Source organism: Phyllobates terribilis, unplaced genomic scaffold (genome assembly GCF_046119375.1).
Source record: "Phyllobates terribilis strain yellow unplaced genomic scaffold, ASM4611937v1 Scaffold_2__4_contigs__length_985480577, whole genome shotgun sequence".
NCBI lineage: Eukaryota > Metazoa > Chordata > Amphibia > Anura > Dendrobatidae > Phyllobates > Phyllobates terribilis.
Window position 1 is genome coordinate 204,416,224 of NW_027362762.1, and position 12,973 is coordinate 204,429,196.

Sequence of the window (12,973 nt, forward strand, 5' to 3'; positions counted from 1 at the left end):
TAATTATCTCCAGATTACATGTGTTCTCTTTACAGGATATAACTTTAATCTCCCAGATTTGGATGATTCTAAAGCAATACATGGCCCAAAAATCGAGAAGTCGTCATGTTCCAGTTATGGCTGAGGGGATTTTCTCAATTAGAACTATTCTATGGATCTGATGAGCAAGAAAGTCAGAAAATAATAAAATGTGATGGATAATCGGTAAATCATTGTCATTTCTGTACTTGGAGATAAATCCTGTCACAGCCTATATATCCCTTTACTATTGGAAGAAGTGCTGTAAAACATGGGCATCACCTAATCTGAGGAGTTCACTATTTGTTTTGGGCTTGCTTGTATTATATAGAATAAAGACTCCTTAATGAATAAAAAATAAATGAGAAATAGATGATAGAAGAGAATGAAGGACACAACAAGGTGTGAAATAGAGCCGACTTACCTATCTCCACGATCTGCAAGCCTCAAATGGAATGTTGGCTCTGCAGCTCCTACTATAATGTGTGTGATGTCATAATGATGTCATAATGCAAGGGGGTGGAGCCAGAAACCGCGACATTCCGTGACATCATCAGCAGGAGCAGCAGCTGTTATTTAAATGGATCAGACCAGGCCATGAAATCAATTCATTACCATATAGATTAAATAGACTCTTATATACACCTTGGCCTCTGAAACCTTTTACAAAATGCCACAATGTCACTATTGCCATACAATGTAATTCCGGAGTAGTTTCTACTAATTTGAATAGTGATAAATCCACAATAATAACCCATATATCCCAGTAATACAGCAGATTAGATTATATGGATGGTTGGATGGGGAGGTGGATATACTACTGTAGATTAAATGGCCAGTAAATAGGAGAGGACACTATAGACAATGTTACTATATACCAGGGATGGGCAATTAATTTTCCCGAGGGGCTACATCGTTGTGGGGGGCTGAACCAATAGGCGGAAACAAATTCTTCTCAATATTAATATTAACATATGAATTACAATTATTATTTTATATTAATAATAATTGTATCACTTAACATTAAGCAGTTTGTTGTACTGTCATCTATTACAAAGGTACTGTTGTCAGGGATGCCACCAGGAATTAGTGCCGCTCTGCACAGTAACAGGATCCCCATCCTCACTGAAACCAGAATCCTCAAAAATAAAATACATAACAGCAGTAATAATATCCCTTAATTATCCCCTACAATAATAATGTCCCACATCCTGGCCCCATGTCTCCATCCAGCCCCCATGTCTCCATTTGTCTCCATCCTGCCCCTATTGTCTCCATCCTGCCCCCATTGTCTCCATCTGTCTCCATTCCGCCCCCAATGTCTCCATTCTGCCCCATGTCTCCAACTTGCCTCCAATGTCTTCATCCAGCCCCCATTCCTTTCCATCAAGCCCCCATGTCTCTCCATCCAGACCCCATGTCTCTCCGTTGATCCCTTATGTCTCTCTGTTGTGCCCCCATGCCTCTCTGTTGTGTCCCCATGTCTCTCCATTACAAAAAAAATGTTTTAAAAGAAAAAAGTTTCTCCTTACCTTGCCACGATCCAGCAGCGCCTGGCTTACCCATCATCCGAGGCACGGTCGCCGGCATGAAGGGGGGAGGCACAGGGTCGGTAACAACACACTGTAGGCCAGAACTGAGTTCTCTTCTGCCTGTGTCCCCTCTTCTATTAAGGACTGAGAGTGGGGTGTATTGTGTGATGGAGGATTTTCTTTACTTACTGTTACATTGTCCATGGGATTGGAACCGACTTCAAATAAGATAGGAGATCGTAGATCTGGATTAACAAACTCACTTTTACTGTGCAATTCTTCTACACACGGCTGCAGCATACAGATTAACACAAGGTCTTTTGTTAGTGAAGTATTATTTTAAATTACTGAGATAATGACTTTTGTGTTTTCATTGGCTGTAAGCCATAATCATCAACATTAACAGAAATAAACACTTGAAATAGATCACTGTTTGTAATGACTCTATATAAGTTTCACTTTTTGTATTGAAGAACTGAAATAAATTAACTTTTTGATGATATTCTAATTTATTGAGAAGCACCTGTATATGTTAATCTTTTCACTTATTCATTTATTAAATTTTTCCTGTTTTTTTAACCCTTTCTTTATTTTTCTGTGTTTTCATTTTTCTCTTTCTCCTCCTTCTTCCCCCCTTTCTTTCTTTGGCTCCATTGTCCTTTTCTTTCCCCATGTCTCTATGTACTCCGCTTTATATTCCATGTGACCATACACCTATCATTTTATTTCTTTGGTCACACCACATCTCTTAATATGTTTGTTTTTTCCTTTGTTTTCTTTTGTCTTCAATTATACTCTTTTTTTTTTTTTTCTCGTTTTTTCTTTTCTCTTTTACTTATATATGACTCCCCCTTTTTATGTCTTGTTTCATCATGGTATTACATTTGATTTGTTTTCATTATTCTCTCCTTTTTTTTTTCTTTTTTTTTTTTTTTTTCAATAAATCATGTGTGGTACACAGAGATCACTGTGAGTCTGCAGAACGGTGACATTACTAAGAAGAGGGGAAGAACAGCGCTGGACACGGGAGAGAGCAGCGCTAGGTAGGGCCGTATTTGGAGCATCTGCTGCCCTAGGCACTGTCAGTGGTCGTCCCCCCCGTCACGTCCCCCCCCACGTTGTGCCCCCCTCGCATCCAATATCTTCCCCCCCGTCTCGGCCGTTTCCCCAAGTTTCATGTAGCTTCCCCCCCCCATTCCATGTAGCACATATAAAACATTGGGGTGGGGGGGGAGCGGCCCACACAGACCACAGGGCTGCAGCTTTGCATATGGGGGTGGGGAGGGATGGGAGAGGCCCACACAGACCACAGGGCTGCAGCATTGCATATGGGGGTGGGGGGGTGGGAGCGGCCCACACAGACCACAGGGCTGCAGCATTGCATATGGGGGTGGGGAGGGATGGGAGAGGCCCACACAGACCACAGGGCTGCAGCATTGCATATGGGGGTGGGGGGATGGGAGCGGCCCACACAGACCACAGGACTGCAGCATTGCATATGGGGGTGGGGAGGGATGGGAGCGGCCCACACAGACCACAGGGCTGCAGCATTGCATATGGGGGCGGGGGGATGGGAGCGGCCCACACAGACCACAGGGCTGCAGCATTGTATATGGAGGTTGGCGGGGGATGGGAGCGGCCCACACAGACCACAGGGCTGCAGCATTATATATGGAGGTGGGGGGAATGGAGCGGCCCACACAGACCACAGGGCTGCAGCATTGTATATGGGGGTGGTGGGGTGGGAGCGGCCCACACAGACCACAGGGCTGCAGCACTGTATATGGGGGTGGGGGGGAAGGGAGCGGCCCACACACAACTGGGCTGCAGCAGGCACTGCAGCATTGCATATGGCCCATATGCAATGCTGCAGCGCCTGATGCAGCCCATGTCTGGGATTCAGACCCCACTGTGTCCCTCCCTGCTGCAGCCTGCCATCATGTCTGACCAGTGACAACAGTCACAGACTAGTCAGATTCCTCAGAGTCTGAGACTAGTCAGAGACTCATTCAGTCTGGGCTCTGTCAGGCTGGCACTGCTGCTCGCTGGCTGTACTGTCTGTGCACAGCACAGAACACAGTACCGGCGGCAGCTGCTGACTGCGCCTAAACTATGATCCCACCGCCCGCTTCACCGCCTGCCATCATCAATTATGCTGCAGAGCAGACTGTCTGCAGAAGCAGCAGCTCCTCAGCCAGCATCATGCACCGGCACCACGGCCCGGGTGGCAGTGCCGGCGCAATGGCTCATCACAACAGGACACAATTACCGGTGCTGCCTGCTGAGATGAGCCGCCGCCAGCGATGTGCTGCCCGGGCCTCCGCGGGAACTTCAAGTGCACGGGCTCCTCCTCTTCTTTCCAGATAGCAGCAGAGCAGACTAAAGAGGTGAGGTGGGTGGGCGTGACCGGAGGGCGAGAGGGCGCGATTTTTTTTAGGCTGTGTGCCCACTATGCATTTTTTAAGCAATTCCACTGCAGAAACGCTTAAACGTTTGGTAGAAGGTCTGCCATGTTCCCCAATGATAATCCGCATGTGCTGTGCACATGCTGCAGAAATTTCCGCTGCGGATTATCATTGTGGAAAAATCCACAGCACTACCAATTATTTTGCGGAAGCTCGGCGTTTTCGCCACCATTGACTTGCATTGGAACGCATGTAATCCGCATCACTGCCTCTGTACATGCAGAATCCATGCGTTTCAATGTGCGGATGGTACCCGGGTTTGGAGAAGAGGAGACTCTCCTCCAGACCCGGGTACCATAGTACCTGTAAGAAAAAAGAATAAAATAAAAAATAAATATCATAATTACCTTCTGATGGCCCCCGGTGTCTTTATCCGATGCGTCCTGGCTTGCTGGCAGCTCACGAAGGTCTGAAAAGGATCTGCAGCGACGTCATTTAGTCATGTGATGGGTCACGCGATCACTGACGTTGGCAGGCCATCAGAAGGTAATTTTATATTTATTTTTTATTTTTTACCATTCTTTTACGGTCACACTATATAAATCCATGCCGGTTGCATAGATTTATATAGTGTGACCAGGTTGTCAAGCACTTTCCAAGTGATGCTAAAATCGCTTGTCAACCCACATGCGGAATTGCAAGTGAAGAACGCTTCACATCTGCATTTCCATGGCATGAAAAACGCATGTAAAATCCGCATGCGTTTTGTTCTGCCAGGGAGATGCAGAAACGCTCAAAAAAATTCCGAAGCATTTCTGCATCGTGGGCACATAGCCTTACATTAATTGTATGACTCAATATTGAGCACACGTAGCCATCTATACACGGCGGGAGGCTGCACGGCGCCACCTATACACGGCGAGAGGCCGCACGGCGGCATCTATACACAGCGGGAGGCCACACGGCGCCATCTACACACAGCAGGAGGCCACATGTAGCCATTTATACACAGCAGGAAGCCGCACGGCGCCATCTACACACAGCAGGGGGCCACATGTAGCCATCTATACACAGCAGGAGGCCGCACAGCGCCATCTATACACAGCAGGAGGCCGCACAGCGCCATCTATACACAGCAGGAGGCCGCACAGCGCCATCTATACACAGCAGGAGGCCGCATGGCGCCCCCTCAGAGACAGCGGAAGGTTGCACGCAGTCACGTACACACAAACATATACAGACATATACATACACGCATACACACATTTGAAACACAAAAATACATAAAAACAGACATCACACAATGATATCTGCCTGCACACACACACACACACTCAATCACACATACACACACACTCAATCACACATACACACACTCACTCTCACACATACACACGCTCTCATACACTCACTCTCTCATACACACACACACTCTCACACACACAGACTCACCATCCCCCGGCTCGGCTCCAGTCCTCTCCGGAGCAGCACGGCAGGCAGGGCACGCACTGCGTGACGTCACAGCTAGGAGACACGGCCGCGCACAGGGCCGTGTCTCCTAGCAGTGACGCAGCCGGGCCAGGGAAGTTAACTGCTGCAGTGCTGGCCTGGCCTGAGAAGAAGCAGCGGCCGTGCGCCGCTGCTGGGGGAGCGGTCCGGGGGCCCCCCTCCACTGTCTGCCAGTATGTGCCGCAGCGCCGCACATATAATGAGGGCAATCCGGCCATAGACACCTCGGATTGCCCTCATTACAATCCGCCTATGGGCGCAATGACCGGGGGGGGCGGAGCCACCCGGCCGGCTCGGGGCACGAACCAAAAAAAAAAAAATTACAAGAAAAAAAACACACGCTCAGGCGCCTCCCTCCCCGAATTCCGGCACCCTAGGCACGTGGATACAAGTGCCTAAGGGCAAATACGGCCCTGTCTGTAGATAGTAATCAAGACCCTAATCTTTGGAAGGGGATGGCCCAACATATTTCTGAAGGTGCCCAAATGGTTATTGGGCAACAATTTACCAGTGATGTTCCTCAAAATGCAAGGAGAGGAAGTTTGCAAAAAAGTGCAGCGTGTATTACAAAAGAGGAATACGAAGGGACATCAATTGGCAGTCCCACACATGCGCCTAAAAAACTAGCCTGTGCATAAGAGACTGTTTCAAAATGCACTCAGCCATGGATTGCTAAATGTATTTCTGATTTACTTAATTTAATGGGCCACTTTATTATACCCTGATGTAGCCTTAACAACTTACATAAGCCACAACATTATAAATTCAAATATCTGTAAAACCCTTTAAAAATATTTCTCAATACAACCCTAGATCAATTCTAAAGTGGGGTCACTTTTGGGGGATTTTTCCTGTTTTGGCATGTCAGGGGCTCTACATATGTGACATGATGTTTGCTATTTTTTCCAGCCAAATTTGTGCTCCAATTTTCATTTCCTTCTCAGCCCACTCCCCACGACATAAGGTGTATCAGCATACTTGGGAGATTTTAGAGAAACAAATTATGCAGTCTTCTTTCTCATGTTATCCTTGTAAAATAGGAAAATTTGGGACTAAGCCAACATTTTTGGGAAGTAAGCATAATTTTTCATTTTCACGGTCCACTGTTATAAAATGAGGCACATGTGAATTCAAGATGCTCACTACACCTCTAGATGCATTCTTTGAGTGGTGTAATTTCCAAAATAGTGGAAATTGAGGGGGGATTCTGCTGTTTTGGCACCCTGGGGGCTCTGTAGATGTGACATGACATCCACAATCTATTCTAACCAAATTTGTGATCCAAAATTAAAATAGTACTCCTTCCCTTTCAAGCCCTGCTGTGGGCCAAAACCGTAGTTTCCCATCACATATGGGGTATCGGCATACTCAGGAGAAATTTTACAACAAATTGTGGGGTCCATTTTTTCCTGCTACCCTTGTAAAAATGAAAAAAATGGGATAAAAGCAACATTTTTGTTGGAAAAATGAAAATTTTCATTTTCACTGTCTGTTATAAAATTCCATGAAATACCAATAAGTTTAAGATACTTTCCACACATCTAAATAAATTCCTTGACTTTGGGTTTAGTTTCTAAATGGTGTGACTTGTGGGAGATTTCTGCTGTTTTGGTATAACAGGGGCTCTGCAAATGCAACATGGAGTCTCTTCCAGTCAAATTTGCACTCTAAATATCATAAAGCACTCCTTCCCTTCAGAGCCCTGCCGTGTGCCTAAACAGTAATTTCACAGTGGTTAGTGAGTATCATGTATGGTGGAACTGAAAACCTGTCATTGGAGATTTGGTCTGAATCAGGGGTGAACATATAATTGGTGTAACCCATGCAACCACACAGGAACCCAAAAGGTAAAAAAGGTAAGCGGGCCCACTTCTACCTCCAAAAAAGGTTAAATTGTGCCTTATGATGAACTATTGGGCTTGAAAGGGCCCATATATTGTTCTTGCACACGGGTCCTCTCCTGTCTCTGTCCACCAATGGTCTGATTAAGAGCATAGTATTCTCAAAGAGATGATCTTTTGAAGAGGTTTTTTGTATCTTTTCTGTGAAACTGTTACATAGTCTCAAATCTCCATTAGTGGAGATAGAAAACATATTCCGATTCCATATTGAGTGACTGTGCAATTTAGAGGGGTCTTTTCTGAAAGGTAATAAACAGATACTGCAAAGTAAAGAATATGTCAGCTGGATATAAGATCTGTATTTGCTTTGAGGCAGCATGGCTGGTGCTGAGAGCTGTGGAAAGGGTGAAGAAAATCTTGATGAAGCAAAAGTAACACTACGACAGTTGTAGCAGTAGGGTGGGAAATATTGGGTTGCATAATATTGCAGGTAGTACGTGACTTAAGATCTGACATAGTATAGTCAAGACTGACGGTTCAGCAGACAGCTGTAGATGGTGATAGCACTTTGGCAAGACTTTGGGCTAGGTAATGATAAATGGAGATACATTAGCTTAATTTTATTCAGCAGTCTGAATATGATGGCAGCGTCTGACTATTAGGTTCGATCCAATGTACCAGTTGAAGTTTTTCATTCATACATGAAATTTGTAGACAAGGACCACATTTTAGTGGAAATTGCAAAGGTTAAACAGTCATATATAAAATTCACTAACTTTGCACAAAAATCAGCTAAATTTGTCTCTATGTTCCAAAAAAGAAAGGTGAGATAAGGAGCATGATCACCCTGCAAATGTACGTTTACTCGAACATATCAAAGGCAAAAGGTTAAAAAAGGCATATATTAGTAACATGAAGGTAGGCCTGCTCTGTTCTGCTCATAGGTGGCATAAAATTAAAATTCAAACAGACAATTTTAAAGAAGCTCTCCCATATAAAAAAAAAAAAATATATATATATATATATTATTAAATGTGTGTATATATTCATGTAAAGTAGTGTGAGTTTATTAATATACTCACCTACTGTAGATCTCTCCTGTGTCCAGCGCTGTTCTCCTTCGTTTCTAAGTGAAGTCACCGTAATTGCAACTAGCCGGTTCTTTCTATGCTCTTTGCGTGAGCTGGAAGTATCTTTTATAACAAAAGCCTATGGAGCCTTGTTCTGACATTCCATGGACTTACATTGTAAAAGCCACTTCCAGGTCACACAGAGCTTAGTAGAAATAATCAGGGCTGTCCAGGAATTTCAGGGCCCCATACTGTCAGAATTTTTGGGCCCCTTAACACTCCGCCCGGGCTCCGCCTCTACCCTTTTAACCTTCCACAGTCCCACCATCCACTCTTGGATAAACTCCACTGCACCACGTCCTCACCAATCACACATTAACAGTTCCCATCGAACACCATATCACATACATAGCCAGCAGCTTTTGTTTTGACCAAAAGATTTTTTAAGCCTGCCAACCACGACAAGGTAGACTCTTTTGGCAGGGCCCTACACTACTCTAACCTATTTAACATATCTCTTTTTAGCTATATTTTAATTTATTTTTCTTTAACGAAATGTGTCACATACATTTTTTAAACTAATTGAAACCAGATTGTGATCATTTTTTTTATAATCTATATTTCTGATTGCAGATTATTGTATTCTGTTTCCTGTACATTTATGGAAGCTGCTCTCTTTCATGTTTTGAGATATTGACATTGGGCATATGCATGTATATATATCACAATACATTAAGTGCCTTTTAATAATCTCACAAACGCATTGGTTAACAATAACCAGAGAGTAGTGAATGCCCTTAACATAAAAGCTTCGTAACACAATCCCACTATATATTTTGGTAACTAAATCTATTTTTCATAAGAGTCATTTAGTTAAATCCTTTGGTCAATTATGTAAACTGCAAAATTATCATCTAACTACAGTGTTGTTATGCACCTGGTGTGCGGTGGCCCTAATCTGTTGCCCCTGGGGCCCGGTGAGCAGAAGCAAAAAGGGGATGGGCCTGGACTGCCAGCGTATCAGAACTCCCCCGCTTTGCTTGTGCTCACTGGGCCCCATATACTATTAAGGGCAATAATGCCTTGATGGCGGCCCTGTTCCTGCCTATCGTGAAATGACACGTGTTGACAGCCCATACTACATTAAGTATGCAGCTAGTCTGCATAGATCATGGGATGACAGACATCCATTGCTGACTACCTTATAGTTGCCATTTCATGTAAGCATTCATTCAATCTTTATGAAAGCATACATACAGATATATTAATTATTGTCTATCTAATAGGATGATGACAGCTGTCCAGATATGCACTAACTAAGTTCCTGCCTATCGTGAAATGACCTCCGTTGACAGCCCATAGTTCATGAAGTATGCAGCTAGTCTGCATAGATCATGGGATGACGACAACTGTCCAGACCTGCATCCCACCACAAGAACCACCCTGGAGAATGAAATAATTTTCAGTTCTCAAACTGTTGGGGTGCAGCTGTGGGACCCTACTTTCAAAGATGATGTCCTCCACCCAAGTCTCAAAAGGCTGAAAGGGTCTTCAGGAGAAGTGGGAAGTCGAGCTAGTCTAGGCTATCAGACGGTCACCTCTGTAGCTGTACTGTCATCCTTCCTATGGTTCCAATCAGGGGCAGACGTGTTATTGGTGCAACTTGTGTGACTGCACACGGACCAAGAGGTAAGGGGGCCCATTCTACCTCCAAAGCGATGGAATTGTGCATTATGATGATCTATTGGGCTGCAAAGGGCTCATATATTGTACTTGCACAGGGGCACTCTTCTGTCTGTGTCCACCAGTGGCTCCAATGTAAAACTAATTTTCTGCAATGAGAAACACATCACATTAATAATTTCCAGGCAATCAAGATCAATACAATCAATCCTATCACTACCACTATGGGCTTTAGCAAAGTTGAGAGTATATTGTTTAACCAAACTTAGATAAACCACATCCCTCCTTGGATATATCTCTAGCTTTTTGTTGCAGCTCCTTTATCTTATCCATGTTTCTCTCAATTGAATCATGTGCATCTTCAATCTATGAGCAGCATTCCTCACCCATAACAGCACAAGTTCCACCTTCAATTGTTAACAGGTAGTCAAGAGCCATTCTGTTCTTTAGGGCAACCTTCCACATTCGGTGACATCACAAGCTAATGGGGCCGAAACCAAGAGCCAAAACATTCGGTGACATCACAAGTAGAAGCTAATGGGGGCGAAACCAAGAACCAAAACACTCGGTGACATCACAAGTAGAAGCTAATGGGGGCGAAACCAAGAACCAAAACATTCGTTGAGATCACAAGTAGTAGCATATGGGGGCGGAACCAACAACCATAACATTCCGTGACATCACAAGTGGTAGCTTATGGGGCCAGAACCAACAACCATAACATTCCGTGACATCATATGAAGCATGAAAACCAGAGCAAATAGGTATAGGAGGTCCTAAACAAGTAAACAAAAGCAAGAAATAAATCCTAAAAAATATTCTTTATTATAATACTCGTTAAAATTTGGAAAATTTAACAACTAGTATAAACTTACAAAAACCTGAAGATATATCAAGCAGGATGACGGGTATTAAATTCTAAAGTCCCTCATAGAACCATGTGTTCACCCCTACCTATAGCGGAGGTTGGCACCCTAAACTATAAGTGATATGGCGCCCCCGGTCACTGTAGACTAACCCTATTGGTCCCTATACGACCCTATTCTTCAATTGAGCACCAACCAAATATCAAAAGACACCTTAAACACTAAAATATCCCAATAGTGCTACTACACCAGGTATGCCTATATATATGTAGGATAATACAATAAAAGATGCCTAACAAAGATATCAAACAGGGTGAGGGAGTATTAAATATATTTTCTCTCTAAAGTCCCTACTAGGACACCATTTTCACCCCTACTTAACGAGGAGGATGGCGTCCCCCGCTCTCTGTAGACTGACCCTATGACTGACCCTATTAGTCCCTATATAACCCTATTCTAAAATTGAGCACCAACCAAATATCAAAAACATCTTAAACATTGAAATACCCCAGTAATGCAGTAATGCCAAATATACACATATGTGTATGCAGATTATAAAACCATGAACAACATCTAAATATACTCCAGATACAATAATCCTAATGCATGCCCAATTTTTAAGTAAAAAACCTAGAGAATTAGACTCAATCCCTCTAATAAACAATGGTCATAACAGCTCTTCATAGGATACAATATCCCCAAAATATCACTTGATGTGCAATGACATTCATAGAAAATATCTACTTATCGGAATACTGCATATGAACCAAGTCCCGATACGTTTCCCCCTTCTCTATTTTAGGGGTTCATCAGGGGATAGTGGTAAGATGCAATGGTGCCTGCAGTAGAGGACCAAATAAAACGCTAGGGATATTGTATCCTATGAAGAGCTATTATGACCATTGTTTATTAGAGGGATTGAGTCATTCCATGACCTTACAAGTGTTGGCTGTTACTGTCGGCTTCCATTGAAGTGCATTGCCCAATATACTGGAGATCAAACAATATGAATCCAACCAATGTGGGGAATATTTGAATAGTTTCACTCTATATGGAGCTAATATGTACAGTTGTGCTCAAAAGTTTACATACCCCGGCAGAAGTTTCTTGGTCTTGTTTCAGAGAATATGAATGATAACCAAAAAAATTTCTCCACTCATGGTTATTGGTTGGGTGAAGACATTTATTGTCAAACTACTGTCTTTTCACTTTTTAAATCTTAATGACAACCAAAAACATCCAAATGACCCTGATCAAAAGTTCAAATACCCCAGTTCTTAATACCGTGCATTGCCCCGTCTAACATCAATGACAGCTTGAATTCTTTTGTGGTAGTTGTGGATGAGGTTCTCTATTTTCTCAGATGGTAAAGCTGCCCCATTCTTCTTGGTAAAAAGCCTCCAGATCCTGTAAATTCCTGGGCTGTCTAGCATGAACTGCGCGCTTGAGATCTCCCTAGAGTGGCTCAATGATGTGAGGTCAGGAGACTGAGATGGCCACTCCAGAACCTTCACTTTGTTCTGCTGTAGCCAATGACAGGTCGACTTGGCCTTGTGTTTTGGATCGTTGTCATATTGGAACGTCCAACTACATCCCATGCGCAGCTTCAGGGCTGATGACTGCAAATTCGCCTCCATTTGCTGAAAATGTGCTGCATTCATATTTCCTTCAGCTTTTACCAAGTTTCCTGTGCCTTTGTAGCTCACACATTCCCAAAACATCTGCGATTCACCTCCGTGTTTTACAGAAGGAATGGTATTCCTTTCATCATAGGCCTTGTTGACCTCTCTCCAAATGTAACGTTTATGGTTGTGTCCAAAAAGTTAAATTTTGGTCTCATCACTCCAAATTACCTTGTTCCAGAAGTTTTGAGGCTTGTCTCCGTGCTGTTTGGCGTATTTGTAGTCGAGATAATTTGTGGCATTTGCGCAGTAAATACTGGCGACTTGACCATGCAGCCCATTTTTCTGCATAGAGCCATTGACAATTCTTTTGCTAACCCCATGACTCACAATCCAGAAATGTCAGTGGCTGGATGAAAGATGCAAG